This window comes from Cryptomeria japonica, chromosome 9 (assembly GCF_030272615.1).
Source record: "Cryptomeria japonica chromosome 9, Sugi_1.0, whole genome shotgun sequence".
NCBI lineage: Eukaryota > Viridiplantae > Streptophyta > Pinopsida > Cupressales > Cupressaceae > Cryptomeria > Cryptomeria japonica.
The window spans coordinates 481,586,969-481,610,054 of record NC_081413.1 but is presented as its reverse complement, the minus strand read 5'-3'; the positions used below and the strand labels follow the sequence as shown (position 1 = coordinate 481,610,054).

General features: G+C 35.7%; 1 pseudogene; it reads left to right on the top strand.

Moving 5' to 3' along the window:
* Positions 1 to 3,938: 3,938 nt before the first annotated feature.
* The window catches only part of LOC131058040 (UDP-galactose/UDP-glucose transporter 3-like), a 76,398-nt pseudogene continuing 57,250 nt past the window's right edge, over positions 3,939 to 23,086 (top strand).

The window sequence follows — 23,086 nt, the reverse complement described above, 5'->3', positions numbered from 1 at the left end:
ATGAAGTGGAGATGGAAGAATGAGTTGGAAAAGAGATTAAATAATTAAGAATTATTTAATATTTGAGACTATAGGATAGAAGAATAACCATTAGATATTAGGTATTCAAATGATTGGAGGAAATAATTAAATATTAGATATTTAATTAACTGATTAGAAGAATAATTAAATATTAGATATTTAATTAATTAGAGGAATATGATAGATGAATTAATTAATAAAATATTTTAATTAAATTAATTAATAGAAAGACACAAAATGAATTAAATAAATTAATCTTTTCAAATTAACTTTTTAATAAAAGAATAAACATTAAATAAATATTAAATATTTATTTAATCGCTCATAGCCATTTTTATGTGTATACACAGAGTACCAATCTCTCGATTCAACTTTAAGATCTCATCATCCTTCTCTCTGATTTTGTCTTCAACAACCCTACTGGCTTCCAACTCTTGACTCATCTTGATGGTAAGGGCTTCCAACTCTCTCCTCAGATTTGACTTATCATCATTCAACTTTTCCACCTCGTTAGCCAATGCATCAATGTTAGCTTCTTCAGATGAACTATTTTCACTAATTTCATACAATTGTTCAACCAACTCTCTCCTCTTTGCCAATGAAGCTTTATACTTGACCCTTAGCTCACCTAGGGCTTCTTCAGATTTTGCAAGCTGGTTAGAAAGCTCTCTATAACTCATATCCCCCATGATAGCCTTAAGGATCCTTCCCAAGCAGTTAAGCCTCAAGGGAATTAAGCTCTGATACCAATTGATAAAATTACAAGGCACTGAGAGGGGGGGGGGGGTGAATCAGTGCAAGCAAAAACAACAACACAAATCTGATCACCACTTTTATCAATTTGAAACTTAACAAGCATGCAAGGAAAATAACCACATAAGCTAACATCCAACTCATAACACAATGTTTTTCATGTGGAAATCCAAATGGGAAAAACCACGGTGGGAATTGGTACCCACAAGATCAACTATCTGCAGAATAGGGATCTGACCGGTTAAGGTCTTACAATTTCTCTGTTAGGAGCACACCCGATTATGAGTGTCTTAGCCCGGTTAGGAGCTATTACAATAAGGCTTGTTACGACCAACCCTATTAGGAGCTACCTATCTATGGGATTTAAACAACATAAGTTAATGTGTGACCTTGTTAAGGGATTTAAACCTTCGGACCTATGAGGATCCTACCACACCCTATTAGGAGTGACCTTGTTAGAGGATTTTATCTTGCTGCAACTGTTAGGGAACAATAAGTGACTGATATGCTATTAGCACCTCTATGCCTAATTAGATCCACTTCAAATATGCTTCTAACACCATCTAAACATCAATATAGAGCTTCACCTTTCACAACACAATCAAATTAGCACTACGGATTTCATATATGATACATCATCATTAAATTAATCCTTTTTATAAACAACTCTGCTAAGTCAGCTAAGAACCCTTGGAACAATTTCCTAGGTTCAATGTATCTAGAAAATTTGCACATTATGCTTTACTCATGTCGGCCACAAACAACTTAACTCAAAAATAAAACATTAAGTCTACCAGTTTACCGATCTAAGTAATTCTGCTCTATTGGTTTAATTGTTCTTCTTGATTGACTGCTTAGTAAATCATAACTCACTCCAAACTTTGAATCTGTTGATGCGGTTCTAGCCATAGACTCAATACCAATGTCATGAACATACATTCCAAATCGCAACACTTAACTCTTCACCGATCTTTCCTACCGGTCGCTTGAACATAACACCGTTCCTGTTTACCGGTTTGCTGTCTTGTTTACCGATTCACTGTTTAATTGCTTCCACTACTGCTTAGGCTTTACCGATTGGACTAAAAGACTTAGATGACTGAAAAAACATGGTTGCCATCAATGACAACACAATACAAATCATCAATCAACCTATTACATCAATATCATCATCATCAAGCCAACAATTCTTAGTGAGGTAAAAAAATCAGATTATTGGAGAATCATTTTATGCATGTTCACACCTTGCAGACATGTATAAAATGTTAAATTGATTCATTTGTGGTGGTATATTACTATTTTCATATTTTGAATACATATTTAGGGATGCTTCTATCAACTTAATAAGAGGTATTATAAGCAATTTGCATACCATAGACTTGTTGGTGAGTTTTGGGGTATATCATACCTTGAGTATAGCTACTATTTGGTTTTAAATTGTTACATGATATTTCCATAATTATCTTGATATTAATTTCCATAATTATCTTGATATTAATATCTATCAGAACATCCTTCTAAATTAGTTGAACCCAAGGTGAAGGAGAGACTACTCACCCTTAAGAATTGACCTCTAGTTGTACATGTTATTTTGATGAGCCTTTTCCCTTTCATCTTCATGACAATTCCTTGGCCTTAAGGATAGTTTTAGACTCTAAGAATGTGAAGTTGCAAAATTGGGAACTAACAACATCATAATAGGATCCTAACTTGAATTTGACCAAAATATTTTTCACTTGCCAATACCTTATTTTTCTTCTACAATCATTAAGATGGCATGAATTTGGATACCTAATCTTCATCAACTTTAACTTATCCACTATTTCAACGGATACTAGGCTATCTATACTTTCATTATTAGTTTTTACTTTGTAACATTTATAAATAGTATTTTAAATTAAAGTCCATCGTTGTACCTTTTATTAAAGTGAAGGGACTAAGAGTGGACATGAAAGTGCAAATTAGTCTTTACACTCAATAAGATGTGACCAATGCAAGATTTTTGAATTATTATTATTTAGTTAAATTTACTCATCTACCAATGCTCTTAAACTTCACCATTTTTATATTCATATGAAGGAAGATAAAATTTCCCTAAAATTAACTTACACTAATAAAGCATCTGCAAACAATTGAGCACAAATCAACCTCGATTAATTAATGACAATTGTGAATGACAAATTTAGATAATTGCAAAAGCTACATTGGGAAAGTAAATGCAATAAATGATGATTCTTAATGCTATGACCAAAGCAATTATTCAAATGAAGATTCTCGAAATTGTGGTGTCTCACTAGATCATAAATATGGTTTGTTATTTGATTATTCACCTCACGATCATAATATTCTTTTTTCTATGTGGAAGGTTGAGTCCAAAATGTCCTTCACCCATATATTTGATCCAGTGATTTGTAAAACTCTATTGTTTGCTTCACTTGATTTGTCTTTATTTCCTTCTGTTTAGTGATATTTAACAATACCTTAGGAGGATTGTTGCTAGTATCACAAGGGGATATGCTATCTTAGGTCAACCTCTAAAAAACATGTGAAAATGATTGAAACAAAACTCTTAGTCATGCATATACTCTTATAATGATCAAGCAGATCTAAATTCCTTTGACAAGTCCTATTCAAATCTTCAACTCCTTAAGATGAGAGAGGACTTGAGTAGATGATGAATGAATAAAATTCCTTTAAACACAAGGAAATAACACTAAATTACACTATTTTGTGCTTAAGCAACCCTTTGAGAGAACGTTGAAGGTGAAAATTAGCCACATTGAACTCAATGTAAATTTTGAAAGGGGCAAGTCATTGAGTGCATGTCAACTATACAAATGACTCACCATTAAAGAAACTAGATCGATGTAGGCAATAAATAACTCATAGTATGTGCATATATAGATCTAATAAATGCATGTATAGATAAACATATGAAATAGATAAATAAATGTTAATGTTTATAAAAATATATAACATGAATAGATAAGTAATGTAAGATGAAAACCTAACCTCATATAAAAATTTATGCAAAACAAAAGACATACAAATTAAATAATTAATCACATGAATGTAACTTTTACTATTGCAATTTCCAATATAAAATACACATTAGTTGTTTGACTAGTTCAAATAAATTAAAAACAATTAAATATCTGAGCCAAAAACTTGACTACATTTCACGTCAATAAGCTTCGAAGAAACGTGTATACAGCCAATCAGAGTGCAGGGTCACAAAACAGCCAAAGCCAAAAATTTGCCCGCAAATTTTCTCTGAAATCTGTTCGATGACAAAATTTCTTCAATTTTTAGTTCCCCTACAAATTTTCTCTGAAATTTGTTCGATGACAAAATTTCTTCAATTTTTAATCCCCTGCAAATTTTCTCTGAAATCTGTTCGATGACAAAATTTCTTCAATTTTTAGTTCCTGCCGGAGACTAATATTTTCGCCTACTTCATTATCCATTAATTTTTCTTGGGGAAGCAGGCACAACATAAAAATAAACATTTTTTCTAATGTTGGCAGCATTCAAATTTTAAAAATATAATTTTAAGTCATTTTTTTCTTGTTTTTGATTTGTCCTTCAGATATTTCCCGGGGTTTTAGGAGTAATCCGAGTGTCTCTGGGTTTACCTTATTATGAAAGTCGTGTTGGATGCAAGGGAATTTTTAATCCTAAAGTTGGTGCTCCACCCAAGACGCCCCGTGTGATCAATCATTCTCCTTACAAGGTACGTTTATTGATAAATATCAGGAGATCTTGGTTTTTGCGATGAGCTGGGCGATTTTGCCTGCTCGTTTGACTTGCCTGCCCAATGTTGCAGAGTATAGCACGAACAGGAATAGACAGTGCTTGCGATTGTCAATACTCTATCTGGCATGGATCGGAGGATAGATATTACTCTCCATCAAACCTGACGGAAAAGTAGGTACAGTTAGGCTCCTTGCTTTTAATGCCTTAGGGTTTTCCTTGCGTGCAAGCTTTTCATTCTCTTACTCGTTTAAAGGTTCATAGGATTTGGATTGGTAGGATTTGAGCACATATAAATTGTGTGAGCTCATTCTTTAGTTTTAGGCTTAATTTGTCAGGTTTTAATAATGGTTAGATCTATAAGCTATAGAAATGATTTGTATTGCAATTGGTGGCTCGTAGGGTTAAGTAATGGTAAGGATTCCGGGGAAAAGCTTTATTTTTCTTTTTGATTCACGGTCTTGCTTGCTTAGAGATTATCTAAAGATTGTAAGCGCAGCTTTAATTGTCTGGATATATTCTGTGATTTTTTGTTTTTTTTATTGTATTGCTCATGCGTTATTAAAAATCTGAATAATTTATTTTATTGTTTCTAAATTTGATTGTGTGATAGTTTTTGCATCTACATTTAAGATCACACTCTATTATCCAAATGAAATATGTACAATATAGATTGTAGAAATCTTATATTATCAACCACAGTAATTTGTCTATGCTCATTAGTTCATCCTATAGAAATATGTAATGCGCTAAGTTACATGAATATCTAGAGTAAAGGATTTTATATGAGAACAAAATTTGCAACTCTTGTTATATTTTTGAAGCACATGGACGATATTGTTGTATGGCAAGGGATGAACTCACAACCTCTATCTACCAACATTCATAGATTATCTGCACGTCTTCTCTAGTATCTGAATTGTCATTGGCTTTATGATATTGGATTTAGTGTTTTTAGATGAATAATGGAGGAGAAATAGAAAATTAAAGAATACACAACAAATAAAAAAACAAAGCATAAAAACAGGGCATATAAGATAATACACAATAACTATTTCATTAACTTCAAGTGATAGATTTTTGGAATTCTGAACAAGTTAGATCATAAAATAAACTAGAAAAAACAAAGTGTTAAGTTCAGACTATTATTCTATTGCCATTTGTAAGAAGCAAACTTAAGTAGTTCTGAAATTTGATGACTATATGCCTCTATGTTATTAGTGTCTTTTATTACCACAATTTTGAACTTTTGGCAACACCCTTAGAAACACTATAATATGGGTTTTTTTATTGTTACTGATAATGTCTTGCATCAATTTTACTCAAATTTACTTATGCAATAAATGAAATCGTGTTGCTAATTAGTGTTTTGTAATTTGATAAATGCCTAATGTCCAACATTTATTTGAATCCACAGGTTATACCAAATTCATTTGTTTACGTGAATAAATGTAGAAGTTTTTTATGTGAATTTTAAAAGCCACATGATGAGTGTTCTGACATGAAAATTTCGATTCCAAGTATTAAAATTTTTCTGACCTTTTGGCTGCTATAAATCTAGCTGACTCGTGAAAGTTGCTTACAAGCAAACTTTTATTGGCTATATTTATCAGATCTTTGTATCATATTACTCTTAAGTCTTAACTACAAAAATGTTTTTAAGGCATATTATTTGCATCTAAGTTTGATCTTTCCTATTTAGGAAAAGAAGAGATTATGCGTATAATTTGTATCCTAAAGGTATAGTAGAGAAAAACTATAGAAAGTAACCAGCTGGTCAATGGCAGTACAATCACAAGTCTTCTTCCATCAAATGATGTCATTTTCTGTGATACAGATTACAGACAATGGTATGATCAAGGTAAGTATAAAGTTTATTCTAAAAAACTTCTTCACACTTAGTCTGCAATTACATTAAGAAGCATATTTCCAAGCTTGGACAGACGATTTGATTTATCTACAAATTCATTTTGGTATAAAGAATTCAAAGCTTTGTTGGCTGCTCATGCTACTAAAATCTTCCCCAGCAGTTAATTAATATTCCTCACTCTAACATCAACTTTAATAGACCTTTTACAACAGGGCCCAGTGCATTTCTTACATTTTTTTTCACAGTTCCAGGCAATTTGATTGTATCTACAAATTCATTTTGGTATAAAGAATTCAAAGCCTTGTTGGTTGCTCATGTTACTAAAATCTTTACAAGCAGTTAATTAATATTCTTCTCTATAACATCAACTTTAATAGACCTTTTCCAACAGGGCCCAGTGCAGTTTTTACATTTTTTTCATAGTTGCAGGCACTTTGATTGTTTCTACAAATTCATTAACTTGCTTCTGAATATTTTTTAGCAGCGATGTAGGTTCTGAATTTTGTTCTTTTAACTATGTGTATCTTGTATAAGGTTGTAGAGGCCTTGGTTCAATGTAAAAAAAATATTTTCTTAGCTGTAATTTATGGTTTTTGTCATTGTTTAAGGTTCTTTGTTAAATTTGGAGTGCTCTTTACATTGTTTATTGCAGCTTGATGCTGGAGCACAAATTTAAGATTTTCTAATTGTATTTTTTGATATTTTCCTTTTGGTGAAAAACACATCTATCGTTCTCATCAACTGTACTCAACTAATTAAACTACAATCTTTTAATTTATATACCCAATTTTATTTAAATACTTACAAAATTGCAAAATTTTAATACTTATTCTTATCACAGTCCAATATCTCATAGATTCTTTGCTGGTGCTTAGTATTGGATTTTTTCACATTTTATTTATCATTTAATTTGAGGACAAAAAGTTCTAAAGCAGTGCTCATTGTAGACTGTAGTTAGATTGATGCCCATTAGATAAAATCACAGCCAGCAAGCCATTAGCAATGCCACTTGAGATTCCAATGGGGTCCCTTTTAGATCAAGATGGAAGAAGTATAAATTCGACTTATTTTTCTTTGAATATGATTCACTTCTACTTGCTCAATATACCCGATATTATAACATACAGAGAAGATGTCATATATCATATTCTGTATAATCAACGCATTCAACTATATTTACATTCATTAATAGAAATAGATATATAGGTAAATTCTATTAATGAGATCATTTTTGATTGGCTCTAAATAGATTGCAGCGATTTGGTAGTTGCAAATATTTTTTTTGGCCAGAAACAATGCTCGTATTATCTAATTGGAAGCTTGTAACAATCTCTGCTCTCATTCTGCAAGGCCAGCACAAACCTCAATGTTTTTTTTTTTTCATTTTATCTATTACAGTTGCCTGTTTTTAGGTCTAATACCCAACACGTTTGATCTTTGTAGCTAATTAAAAACTGTCATTAGTTAGAAGAAAATAATCATTCTTCTACACAAGTGTATTTCAGAACTTTTATAATGTGCAAGAACCTTGCAACATGAAAATGTTAATATAGATATGTCATATTGCTACAATTGTACTACGGGCTTATACCCAATGTCATTACAAAAAGATTGTAAGATTGTAATATCGCTTTGACAGTTTGGTCTCCAATCCATGCATTCTTGCACTCTGTGTTAAATTTGTGCCCTAGTTCAGTAATCAGATTTCTAACATTTAATTATTTGTTAATATTAAGTAAACCATAATCAAGTAAATCCAAGAATGAAAACAAGAGAGCAAGAGACAAACACAAATACCCTGGGAAAACCTCCAAGGAGGAAAAACCTAGCACTTAAGACCCACAGGTCAGATTATGTATTCAATCTTAATTGCACCAATACAATACTTAGCTTGATTCTCCAGATCTGATCCCTTTTAGTATATCAGATCTGCCCTTCTAAATGCACCAAGTCTGCACCAAAATGCCTTATATCCTCTTGAACAAGTTCGCACAATCCTCTTCTATATTTCACACCTTTAGTTGCAGAGCTATTTCGCTGATTGCATGAGATATGAATTGAGTGAATTGAGTTTGCATTTTAACTTTATTTATATGAGCATTTAACCCATATACTCCAAGTCGGCCTTAATCATTTTGGCGCCAATTTGTTTTATTGAGGCGTGGTGCATATTTAATGTGGCGTGGAAATATGGGGCCGGTCTTATCTTGGGGGCACGTTACCCCTTTAAGATAGGACCCAGTCCTATGTGGGTTCAGATGTTGCCTTAAGGCAATCCTAACCCATCTTACCTAGTTATAAACAACACTCCCTCTTAACTAGGGAAGAGGAGAATACATAATCTGAACCTTTAGAGTTCCATCTAGCACACAAGCATAGAATGGATCTAGCACACAAGCATAGAATTACATCTTCCACCTAGCACACGAGCATAGGATGGTTCTAGCACACAAGCATAAAAAGTGTAATACACAAGTGGGTCTTTACATAATTACAATTTTCCATCTAGCACACAAGCATAGATTGGATACTTTTCTTTCTTGCACACAAGCAAAGAATGATCAAAGCGCTGCAGATAGAGTCACTGAGATTGAAACTCCCTCTCAACCAGGGTTTCATTTTCCACAATACCAAGTTTGTCTCTGAAGTATTCGAACTTCACTCTGGATAAGGGTTTGGTAAGGATATCTGCAACCTGTTCATCTGTGCTAATGTACTTTAGTTGAATGGTGCCTCTTTGCACCATATCCCGAATGAAGTGATAGTGCATTTCCACATGTTTGGACCGGTCATGGAACACAGGATATACTGACATCTTTATACAACTTTGGTTATCACAATGAATGGTGGTAGGACCACTAGATTTACCAAATAATCCAACAAGGAGTTTGCGAAGCCACATTGCTTCTCTGGATGCAACAGATGTTGCAATGTACTCAGCTTCTGTAGTGCTTAATGCTACCGAAGATTGCTTTCTACATGCCCAAGAGATTATTGCAGAGCCCAAATTGAAGCAGATACCCGAAGTACTTTTCTTGTCCTTGACACTTCCTGCCCAATCTGAATCTGAATAGCCTTCCAAGAAGATTGAGGTATTAAGTGAATACTTCAGCCCATAACCAATAGTGCCACGTAGGTATCTTAGAATGTGCTTGGTAGCAACTAGGTGAACAAGTTTAGGCAAGCTCATGAACTGACTGAGGGCATTCACAACATAACAGATATCTGGCCTAGTATTGACTAGATACATCAAGGATCCAATCAACTGCCTGTACTTAGATGGATCTGCAAAATCAGAGTTAGCTGCAGAAACATTTAACTTCTTTAAGTTAGATTCCATAGGAGTAGACATGGGTTTACAATCCATCATTCTAAATCTTTTCAGAATATCAATAGTATACTTTCCTTGACTTAGAAAAATTTCATTGGGGTTTTGCCATACTTCTAACCCTAGGAAGTAATGCATTAGTCCTAAATCCTTCATTTCAAATTCTGAGGCTAATTCTTTCTTACGTCTTATGATTAATTTATTTTCACCAGTGCGAAATAAATCATCCACATAGAAAACCAAAATAAGCATATCATCATTATAAATCTTCAAGTAAATGTTAGCATCAACATCATTCTTACGAAATCCTAAGCTTAGTAAGTACTTATCAATTCTTTCATACCAAGCACGAGGAGCCTGTTTGAGCCCATATAAGGCTTTCTTCAACCTACAAACATGAGAATCTCTTTTATGAATTACATAACCTTCTGGTTGCTCAATATAGACTTCTTCCTCAATGACACCATTGAGGAAGGCTGTCTTAACGTCCATTTGATGCAGCTTCCAACCTTTGGCTGCAACAATAGCTATTATAGATCTAATAGAATTATAGAAGTATGTCTACCAACAGGAGCAAAAGTTTCTTCATAATCTATTCCTTCTTTTTGAGAAAAACCATGGGCTACAAATCTAGCTTTACATTTTTCAATACTACCATCAACATTATGCTTAATTTTAAACAACCATTTAGAAGAAACAACAGACTTACCTTTGGGTCTGGGTACAATGTCCCATACATCATTCTTGATGATAGACCCATACTCTTCATCCATGGCTGATTTCCAAGCATGATGGGACATAGCTTCTTCGACATTGTGAGGTTCAGACTCAATGATATTACACATCACAGAAATGTAGTTGGCATGATTTTGGAGTCTCTTGCTATCTCTAAAGGTTCCTCTGGGAGCAGCAAATCCTTCAGCATCTTGAATCGTGTTTCTAACTGTTGACGTGTATTTTGTACACTATCAAACACAAAATAAAATACCTAAAGGTACCTTATCCTCTCTTGAGTAAAGCCTCTGATTGCTGAAGATGTCGCGAAAAAGGATCAATCAGGATGACTCCAAGGTTCTTCGTTGTAGGATCTCTACGTGTGGATAAGCTCTCTGTGGTATGATGTGATTTGCTGGAATCACAAGGGGACTTACATTTGATGATTGAACGTCTGATCTGCTTTGAATATTGCTGGAACACAGGCTCTTACTAGCTTTGATTTGAATAAAAGGAAAAAAAGAGGAGGGTGAGGAAAGGATCTAATTCTAATACTAAGAATGTAGGAGCAATGAATGATCTTTGATGAAATTCTAACTAAGTCTTGTTTTGACATCCCAAGACCATCTCCACAAGGTTAGTGCGATCTTCGAAGGAAAGCTTTATGATGTTCAAATCATCACTACAGGCATAGACACCATCAGGTTGATGCATATCAATGAAGAAGCGATAATTGAAGTTAAGCTTAAGCTGAATGATTCCAGTTGACTACACAAGGTAAGTCTGCAATCAACAAACTGCTAGTAGTATGGATATACGAATTCCACCATCAATCAAGCACATTTCTTCCACTCATCTAATAACATGAAATCAAATACGAGAAGTATAGAGACCATGCAAATTGTCGAATCGACCCATAAATTTCACCATTTCTTCAATGAAGTTACAAGTCTTTTACAACAACATCTTGGCAACAATCTTTGCCTTCTCTCTCTACTCTACTCTAATTGCTATTCTATCAACTAGCTAATCACCTTCTAACTACTCTCTATCTGTCTTCTAACTGCTTCCAACTATATTCTAACTGCCTTTACAAAATGAAATGCCAGGGCTTATATAGTGCCCTCAATACAATTCGATGGCTTAGATCAATTCGAGATCAATGGCCAAGATTCAACAATAAAAACCCTAATTAGGGTTTGTTACAACCATTACATAACATTTAATGCTTGACCAATGATAAAATTGTATTGCTTGGACGCATGTCCTCTCTAGAAAATTCCACCAATGGATAGCTGGGGTAGGTACATCGGAGTTTGTGCCACCTTCCATGAGTTAGGTACATTGAATCTGGAAATGCTGAGGTGGACCACATTGACTGGAGAAGTGATGACTAGGATGCCACCTCGTCTGACACTTGTAACTTGGTAAATATTCAACTTGATGTTGTTGAGAAGCTAGCTTTAATTAATTCATCTGGAACTATCTGCCTCTTCAACGAACCCTTGTTCTAACTTCTTGTGTCCTTGATGTGCAGGATGATTGATGTACCTCGCCTTGGAATACTGGATTGGAGAAGTTGCCCTTGATGACGTTAGTCCAAAGAAGGCCGTCCTTGTCGATGCTAGGCTGGAGGAGGTCGCCCTTGTCCTTGCTTGATCGTCCTTGATGAGAACCTGCCAACTTGTAGATCCTCCGGGCTTTGGAGTCGCCATCTTGATACCTACACAACATTTCAAAATTAGTAATATATCTTGAAATCTAAAAATTAAACTTTAAAAGGAAGATTCAAGATTTTAATTAGGAAACTTCATGATAAATCTTGAGTTATCATTTCCTAATTAACTACGCAATTTTCAAAACTTGAAGTTCAAAATTCAAAATTTCAACATTGGGACTAGGATGATCTCGCCATACCTCCACTTGAGAATTAATTCTAAAAAATGATGCAAAAATAAGGTGAATTTGCTAGGCAAAATGTAGATCAAGACTCCCTTTAGCAAAATGCGCCTCCTTTAGTCTTCACAAGCATCAACTCCACCACCTTAAGCCTTCAACACTTGAGGAAAATTTGCTCCAAATAGGCCAGCTTTCGCACTTCTTCTTTGCCCTCCAAATCGCACTTGAAATAATGAGTGAATGATTTGAATTGTGAAACAACACCTCCAATATATAGAGCGCTCACCTTCTACATCTCTCCATAGGCCGACTTGGCAAAATAGGCCAAAAAATAAATAAATTTGCAAAAACAAGAGGCCGACCTAATAAAATAATAAAACATGATACCTCAAGCGCCCCATTTTCAATTTTAATTTAATAAAAATTAATTTTAAATGCCTTCACAATAAAAGTTCGATTTTTTTTAGGCCTAAAATCAATTTATTAAATGCCAATTTAATTTAATTTTTTCAAATATTTCGAAGTTTTTAGTGAACTTGGCATCTAATGCGATTTGGAGGATATTAACGCCCAAGCATGGTAAAAAATAACGAATGTAAATAACCTCGCTCTGGTCCCTTGGAGAGGGACAGGAGCGCTCTTGCATTTTAAGCCTTGCATTCCTTGCTTTCACGTTCAAAACCTCATCCTTGGCGTCCAAAATGGCATTTTTATTTGGAACTTTGAGTTTAATTCACTTGATCTTTAGAAGGAGTGTACCTTAGAACATTTTCGCCCTGGTCCCTTGGTGAGGGACAGGAGCGATTTTCTACTTTTGTCCTTGATCTTTATCTTTTAAATTGCCAATTCATGTTGTGGGGTAAGCAATGATCCCCATTGTTCATTCTATGCATGCTTAACTCGTTTCCTCAAGGCAAAATAGGCTCTCCCAAGATTTTCGCCCTGGTCCCTTGGAGATGGACAGGAGTGATTATTGTCTTTTGGGTTGATTCCTTCCTTTGTGGTCCACTCAAGTTATATTCAACGGACAGAACACACTTCCCTTGGCCTCTTCAAATCGTAAAATCACTTTAATCTTGCAAGGATAATGCAAATTTTGAAATTCAAGCTCCGGTCCTTCAGTGAGGGACAGGGGCGAATTTTGCCCTCTAGGCTAAATCGTTTCACTTTTCATCTTGAAAATCCTTTGCTGGGGAAGATATCATCCTTTTACAAGCCATGAATAAAAGTTAATGTCCAAAAAAGGTCTAAAATTGTGCATATAAAGAAAAGCACTCTGGTCCTTCAGTGAGGGACAGGAGCGAATTTGACCTTCTAGGCAAAAACTTCATCATTTCATTGTTTTTAATCAAATCTAGATGCTCTATCACGTTCATTTCATCCTCCACCATGCCTTTGATGTTCCAATTTGACCAAACAAGGTCAGGAATGACTCAAATAAGCCTTTTCGCCCTGGACCCTTGGTGAGGGACAGGAGTGCTTTGCCTTGGTCCCTTGGAGAGGGACAGGAGCGAAATTCGCTCTGGATCCTCAGTGAAGGACAGGAGCGAAATTTGACTTTTTGAACTCTCTATCAGGATAATTTTTATGGAATATAAGTGACATTTCCTTCTATCTTTCTTCTTTCTTATACTTTAAGTTATATTCCATATATACTTTCAGGATGTTTGAGAGTGGTTTTAGACCTCCAGGAGTTATATTGCAAAATCTAGTTTTTTGAGGTTTTTCAGTTTCCAGACTTAGTCAAATTTCAGGATTAGGACATTCCAGACTTAGCCAAATTTCAGGATCAGGACTTTCAGACTTAGCCAAATTTTCAGGATCAGGACTTCACTCCAGCAGGACCTGCTATCCTATTGATCTACCCGACAGCACTCAAAAATGCAAAGCCAATTGACAAAACCCTAAAAGACCTAAAAAAAAAAAACAACCCTAAAAAGCAAAAAAAAAACAGGGGTCCCCATTTGCAATGGGGCGATGTGTGAAAACGTCACAACACTAACCCAAAGTGGTCTCTTCTTGCAGACCACAATATCCTTAGGTATATCAGTAGAGTCCATGGGTTTTGCTGGGTCATCCTGAACTTCCTGATCCGGAAGGTCAGTGGACTCCTTTTGTATCTCAGGGTTAGCATCAACTTTTGAATCTTGATTTTCAATCACCATATCATTATTATCAGATAATGAACCTTTAGATCTTTTGAAAGCAATATCTTCTTCAAAAGTTACATCTCTACTTACCTCAACATACCTTTGACCTGAAATGTAGATCCTAAAGGCTTTGGAAGATTCACTGTATCCCACTAAGATGCCTTTCTTTCCAAAGGGATCCAACTTGGTTCGTTTTTCTTTAGGCACATGAACATACACCGGGCTCCCGAATATCCTTAGGTGGTTGATGTCAGGTTTGATTCCTGTAAAGGCTTCTTCAGGAGTTACATCCTTTAGAGCACGATGAGGACATCTATTCTGAATGTAAACTGCTGTTTTGGATGCTTTCGCCCATAGAAAAGGTTGCAGGGCTTGATCATGAATCATGGCTCTTGCAGCTTCAACAATGGTCCTGTTCTTTCTTTCAGCAACTCCATTTTGCTGAGGATTGTAGGAAACACAAAACTCCCTCTTAATTCCTGCCTTAATACAAAAATCATAGAAACTACCCGAGGTGTACTCACCTCCATTGTCAGACCTTAAACATTTAATTCGATTTCCTATAGTGTTTTCAACTAAGGCTTTGAATTCTTTAAATCTGTTTAGGACTTCTTCAGACTCTTTAGATTTAAGAAAGTAAATCCATGTTTTCCTAGAGAAATCATCTATGAAGATAACATAATAAAGGAAGCCGCTAGGAGATGCTACAGACATAGGACCACATAAATCCGAATGAATAAGTTCTAACTTTTCTTTAGCCCTACTATCATTTTTATGAAAAGGGTTTTTTATATTCTTACCCATTGCACAACCTTTACAAGCATCATCATGAGATAAACTAAGTTTAGGCATACCTTTAACCATTTTACTGAGAGTGGGAAGAGCTTGAAAGTGTAGATGTCCAAGTCTTCTATGCCATAGCTCGCATGATTCAGGGGCCTCATGGATGAGAGCTTGAATTGGATTAGCTGCAAGCTTATATAAACTATCACATCTATTTCCAATAACACGAGCAATTTTGAAATTAGATTTCTTAGACCAAGCAAGTACTTTCCCTTCAGAAAATGCTATTTGCAAACCCTTATCTTCTAAGGCAGAAATGGAAATAAGATTTCTTTTACTACCAGGTACAAAAAGGATATCACAAAGTTGTAAGGAAATACCAGAATCTAGTTTTAAAGAGGTAGTACCAGAACCTTTTACTGAGTATCGAGCATCATCACCGATTACCACATGAAGGTTGGTATCCTTTTCAATCAGATCTGAAAGATGCTCACGAAAACCTGAGATGTGTCTGGAGGCACCACTGTCAATTATCCAAGTATCACTGTCCATAGGAACATTGCTTGATAGAGCAGAGATAAGAAGATAATCCTCACTTTGTTCAGCAACTTCATTAAAATTGACTTCCCTTTCCTTGGGATCATTCTGACAATCTCTGGCATAGTGACCATACTTATCACATCTGAAGCAACGAATGTGAGAGGAATCTCTTGACTTCTTCCTTGGATCATAGGAGGAGGATCTAAAATCTTTGCTTCTCTTTTCTTTCTTCCAATGTCCACCTTTCCTAGATTTAGCTAAGAGAATATGATTATCATCTTTGTGAGAGTTCTTGAGTTTTCCTCTTACCTCAATTCGAGATTCCTCTTCAATGCAATCAGATTGAAGATGCTCAAAGTTGGGACGATCAGCTCTTCCACCAATGCTATGAATGAATGGTTCCCATTCACCAGGTAGACCATTTAATGCAATCATAACAAGATCTTTATCCGAAATTTGGCAATCAAGAGTACTTAGCTTGTCCTTTAGTTCATTGATCTTCATGAAGTAGGCCATGATTGAGTCTTCTTCTTTCATTTTCATGTGAAGAAGCTGCTGCCTTAGAGCAAGAGCCTTGCTGAGGTTGTTGACTTCATACATCCCTTCCAAGTGTTTGATCATTTCCCTGGCAGACACAAATTTTGATATGACAGTGACAAGATGATTCTTGACAGATTCAATTATGATCTTCCTAGCCTTGAGGGAGTCTTTCTTGAACTGCTTCAGCTCTTCAGCATCTTCAGGAGGGGACAACCTTTCTTCTTCTACGAATTTCCGCAGATCATTCTCTTCAAGGATCAATAGAATACGGACTTTCCAAGCAGCAAAATCAAGGGCTCCATCAAGTCTATCTTCAGCCCTCAAAACTGACATTTTAATCTGAAAACAAACAACAACTATATGCAACAAATGATTTACTAAAATCTGAAGTTAGTGACACCTTAGCTCTGATACCATGTTAAATTTGTGCCCTAGTCCAGTAATCAGATTTCTAACATTTAATTATTTGTTAATATTAAGTAAACCATAATCAAGTAAATCCAAGAATGAAAACAAGAGAGCAAGAGACAAACACAAATACCCTGGGAAAACCTCCAAGGACGAAAAACCCAGCACTAAAGACCCACAGGTCAGATTATGTATTCAATCTTAATTGCACCAATACAGTACTTAGCTTGATTCTCCAGATCTGATCCCTTTTAGTATATCAGATCTGCCCTTCTAAATGCACCAAGTCTGCACCAAAATGCTTTATATCCTCTTGAACAAGTTCGCACAATCCTCTTCTATATTTCGCACCTTTAGTTGCAGAGCTATTTCGCTGATTGCATGAGAGATGAAGTGAGTGAATTGAGTTTGCATTTTAACTTTATCTATATGAGCATTTAACCCATATACTCCAAGTCCGCCTTAATCATTTTGGCGCCAATTTGTTTTATTGAGGCATGGTGCATATTTAATGTGGCGTGGAGATATGGGGTCGGTCTTATCTTGGGGGCACGTCACCCCTTTAAGATAGGACCCAGTCCTATGTGGGTTCGGATGTTGCCTTAAGGCAATCCGAACCCATCTTACCTAGTTATAAACAACACTTTGAATGTTGTCCCTAGAAGACTTTGCTAACCACCATTCTAAAACTTAAACCATCTACTATCCACTCTTAATGGTACTCACTTGAATTTGTAACTCTGCCATATTCTCTTCGCACAACTACTATTGTAATCCCTTAGTCTTATTAGTAGTACTGTCACATACCTCTATCTAACATCATTCAAGAGCTTCATGCTACAATTATTGGAGAGTGCAGGTTTCTTTTCTTTCTTGTATTCCATACTATGGAAAATAGTTGAAATTGAAAGCCTATTTTACCCATTTTATCACAACATTGAACTTATATGAATTTTTTTTTTGTATTCCAATCTAGTTTGCAAGTTTTTGGATGCACAATCTAAAAACAACCAAGAGCTCTATGCTCCAACTATTGGAGAGCTTAATGCTATCCACACACTTATAGTGTTTGGAGCAATGTCCATTATATTGTATCCTGTCAATGATTCGTTAATTTCCTTTTATCAAAAAATACTTGACACAATGCTTAGTTTTTTTAAACATAAATTTTGTATAATTAAAGTTTGACACTAAATATCAAAACTTTTTGACATAGCAATTTTGGTATCTCTAATTTTATCACTGTTACATTTCTGCCTCAAATTTAAATGTTCTTAACTTTGACAATTCAAATTTGTCTTTGCACTAAAATGTATATAATACCGTCTCAAGAAATTGGTTTACAAAATCAGAGTTATAGAGTTTTTAACTATCAACATTTTCACTTCTTTGTTGCAAAGTCTCACATCATTATTCTTGCTTTACTGCAAAAGCTTTTATGTTTCTTCATAACCCAAAACAGGCATTGTATTGACAATAAAACAAGCAGAAGTCCTCTGAACATTTAGAACATTCATTGCAATTACAGTTTATCTCTGCTATTTCCTCACCATCTCTACTATGTTTTGCAAATGGCAGGGACTCCAGCTGTGCTGCATCATAGCTCTTGTTTTGTTATCAATTGTGACTGGGAAGTCCAATCTTCTGTCAATAGACAAAATTTGAAGAAAAATGGAGAAGGAAATGGGCGGACTTCAGCGCGTGTTATGGTTGCTGTTGTGTGTTGTGGGAATTTTTAGTGCTTACATCTACCAAGGGTTTTTACAGGAGACATTGTAAGTCAAACCCATTTTTTAGAAAAGCTTGAGATAACGCAATGTTCAATCTTTTAAATCTGTTCATTTATGCAGCCTCTAACCTTTTTGGCATATACCATAATTTATGTTTTTGGAAGAGCTCGCAATTGTATGAGATTGTTTGAATTTTGTTTTTGGAGTGGTTCATAGGATGCATTTTAATTTTTTAGGCTCTTCTGTCAAATTCATCCCAGATAGGGCTGTGGTACCTTATCCATTTTATTTGATCAAGGAGCAACTCATTCCACTTAGTAGAATTTGAAGAATCTAGGAATTCTTTGTGGGATTTGGACCTTCTATGCAATCATATATTGGAATTGTTCACTTTCCTGACTTGTGGCCTGTGAGGTTGTATGATCTTGTGCCACATTGTTTATTGACGCGTCAGGAGTTTTGGGGCCTGATATTGTTCTCCAGGTTTTAATTGAAATCGCTCCTGCCCCTTGATTTTCCTGGATTTCTTTCAGCAGCTTCATCAAAGAAAGGAATTGTGCCTATGCACTCTTTTCCTGTATTATTATTTTTAGCTAGTTTAATACAAACCCTCTTGCCAGCTATATGGCATGAGATTTTGGGATTTCACTATATCCAGGATTAAGGTGATTTGGCCTCGGACTAGGTGTAATCTCAGACCATTGCCATCACAATTGGTGTGTATCCTCTGCTTGATAGTCACTACACAACTGAGCTCGGACCTCATTGGTGCCAACAAATGTTGGTTAGACGGTTAGTGTTTGAGTCCTGAGTCTGACCATGTCAATCAATATCAACTTTGATTGTTAAATTATTGTCTTGTCCTAGAGGGAATTCATCATGGAAATAAAAATAGCTTTTTAGTCATATTTTAGATATCTTACCGATATTGTATTGATTTTCTGATTATTTTGCCAAATATTTGTCAAGTACAAGACTGCAAGCCATACTTATGCTCTTCATTTTCTTTGAATTATTGTTGAGTATGAGTCATGTGATTTTGATTTCAGAGAATGAGAGAAGTCCGTTGAGACATGGACCAGCTAGGACTCGAACCTAGGACCTTCCATACACTGCTGGAGTGCTCTACCACTGAGCTACTGGCTCCTCTTGGACCAGTCCATCGTTGGTCCGGGTGTGGCTTATTTCCAACACCAACATCCCCCCTTAAGCCACACCTTTCATGTGCTTGGGGCTCCTAGCCTGAACCTGACTCTGATATCATGTTGAGACATGGACCAGCTAGGACTCGAACCTAGGACCTTCCATACGTTGCTGGAGTGCTCTACCACTGAGCTACTGGCCCCTCTTGGACCAGTCCATCATTGGTCCGGGTGTGGCTTATTTCCAACACCAACAAAGTCTACTAGTCTAATACAACTTACTGGTTGCTTCAGGCTTACAAACTCCATCCTAATTGATATGCAATAATGTATTATTCTTGAGGGTTAGGTTCATACCTGAAGGGTTTCACTCAAACACACCTAGCTGCTGTAGCAATGCCACAAACATTGACATGAGAGTTGAATGTTTCTTATTTTTCTTAAAGTCCTTGCTTATTTGCCTTATGTTCTGTTTTATAGACCTAGCTCCCAGTGATCCTCAATCATGGGAAGTCAATCCACAAACGGCGGCCATTAACTAACAATTAATTTCCTCAAGCTTTGACACTTAACAACACTTCCTTAAAATTGATGCAGGAGCATCTGGGTCCATGTGTGATCTTGGTAAGCCAAAGACTATAACAATTTAATTTTTGTTTTTGTTCTAGTTTTGTGTTTTTTCAAGTTGTTGTCTTTTTGAGAATTGCTTCAGGTCTTATGTCTCGAGTCTCAATGATGTCAGGACCTCTATCTGCTATGTCAAGCTGGACTCTTCAATAAATATCACACTGTATTAGTTCCACTTAGGCAAGGATAGCACACCTACCATTCTGGACTCTTCAACAAATATCGTACCGTATTAGTTCCACTTAGGCAAGGATAACACACCTACCATTTTATTAGAATCACCAAAATGAAAATTGTTTGCAATTTACTTGTGTGGTGCATCTCCATTCATCAATTTGATGGTTGCTTTGTAGTTTCAAAATTGAAACATTCCATAATAAGAACAATACTTCATGCACTTTATAATCTGATGGGTTATGTATCCACAACAATTTAGACATTTTATATCGTGGTCAAACTGATTGCCTAGGAAACTTGATGAAGGATTTGGCTCATATATGGCCCCCTCCAATTTATCAAAGACTTGTTAATGCCGATAAAAGAGAATGTGACTTGGCAGAAAGGTGTCTTCAGAAATTAAGTCAATAAACCTAATTCCTTTGTGTGAGATTTTGCCAAGATCAAGAGCTCAATGAAAAGTACAAAATAGAGACAAAATATAGGACAAGAATAAATTGTATTCTCATCAATAGATAAATGATCAAAAGATCAATAGTCATCACATACAATGAATATGAGTCTGCATATATAGGCAAGGCTATATGAATATGTGAGCATACAAACATGACATGTGGCTCAATAAGAAACAAGGGTAGGTAGGAAATAGGTGTGGTAGGTAGGAGAAACAATAAAATATTCCACATGAGGTGGATCACCCACCGAAGGTGGAATTATCACTCCACAATAAGTGGATATGATAAAGTAGTAACAAGATCACACTATAAAAGGTGGAAATTCTCCTACACACACTATCCCAATGTGGCACAAACACCCAAGTGTCTCATACCCAAACTACTATGAAATGCATTACCTAAGTAAACTTAACTAAGGTGTAATAATATCCATGATGAATAATTAATTATACCAACACCCCCCCTTAAGTGCAACTTAGGGGAATGCACTTAAGTCTACAATGCAACTAAGCAATGCAAGATGGGTCCCGGCTACAAGGCCATGTTAGGTACCTGTTGATGTGTATTTTGTACACGACCAAACACAGAATAAAATACGCAGAGGTATCGTATCCTCTCTTGAATAAAGTCTCCGAATGCTGAAGATGTCGCGAAAAGGATCAATCGGGATGACTTCAAGGTTCTTTTTAGTAGGATCTCTACGTGTGGATAAGCACTAGTGGTTGTTGTGTTTGCTGTTTCTTCAAGGGGCCTTACGCACTTTCAGAGAAAGCTTGTCCGTGTTACTTCCTTTCAAATGAGGGAACAGGATTTTCCTAACACTAACAGATTTTCAAAAAAATGTCAAAAGATAAGGGTTTCGGGGAATAGAGACTTAAACTGATCCTAAGAATGACTCAATGAAGGCTAGACTTGATAAGGTTCTACCAATTTCAGTATCGCCAAGAAATTACAACTCTATTGGAATTGATGCGATCTTCTAAGGGGATTCAATAACTTTCAAATCACCAAGGATATAGATACTATCATAGAGATACATATCAATACTTCAAATAATGATTGAATTCTTAATCAATCTTAATGTTTCCAATTGACCACACAAGGCGTCCTCACAATTAGTAAGAAGCTAGTGGTTTGGAATATGAATCTTATCAAAGATCAAGCACAACAATTCGTCCTTCAAACTTAAAATTTAAATGCTACTTCAACTGAGAGTGATTCAAGAAGATAAACAATCATGAAGATAGCCACAAGTATTGCAATAAAACACCATAACATCAATATTTTATTCATCTCATAGCCAAATGGACAACAATTGTTCAAAATTCTTTCTTCACTACTCAATCTTGCTACAAACAATGACTAATTTCTCTCCCACTTTCTAACTTTTTAAACTTCTAAACTCTCTCTCTCTAACTTTAAAATGAAATGAGTGAGGGCATATATAGCATACTCAAATACAATGAATGGCCCGGATCAAAAGAAGATCAACGGCTGAGATTTTGACACCTAAACCCTAATTAGGGTTTGTTACAACAAACTCCCCATTTAGATAAACATTACTAATCCATAGCCAATAAAAAATTGGCACAAATATCGAGGAGACATAGACTAATAGGAATTAAGTTGCCACATCATTCTATAACAACTTTTCATCTAGAATTTTGTTCCCTTTCCTATGCTCTTTCTTAGCATATTCAATGAATTTGGACACAATTCCCTCAATCTCAGCAATGGGAATCTCAGGGAGATTCTTCATTCGTTCTTCCAAGTGGAGTACTTGATCAAAAGCAGTGAGAAGAGTCGTCTCCCATCCAGGTTCCAGTTCTTTGGTCTTCTCAATCAGGAACATAGTAGTATACATTTGATCTCGTTGCTTTTCTGTGATGATGTTCTCCTTCTTGCAAAAGTTGACCTTGATTCTATCCTCCACCTCTTGGATGTCCACATCTGTCTCGATCTCGATCCGCCTGTCAAGGATGGTACACAACACCTCAAACACCTTATCTTGAATTGGATGAATGATGCCTTCAACTCGGTTGCATCTGGTGTTGACGTCTTCAAAAAGGACTTCCTTCATCTGGAGCAGAGCTGACCACTGTAGGAGGCTATAGGTTCCTCCATCCATTATCTTTTCTTGCGTCAGAATCCGTCTTGGTGTTTCTCTTATCACTTGTAAGACTGGGATGATAACAT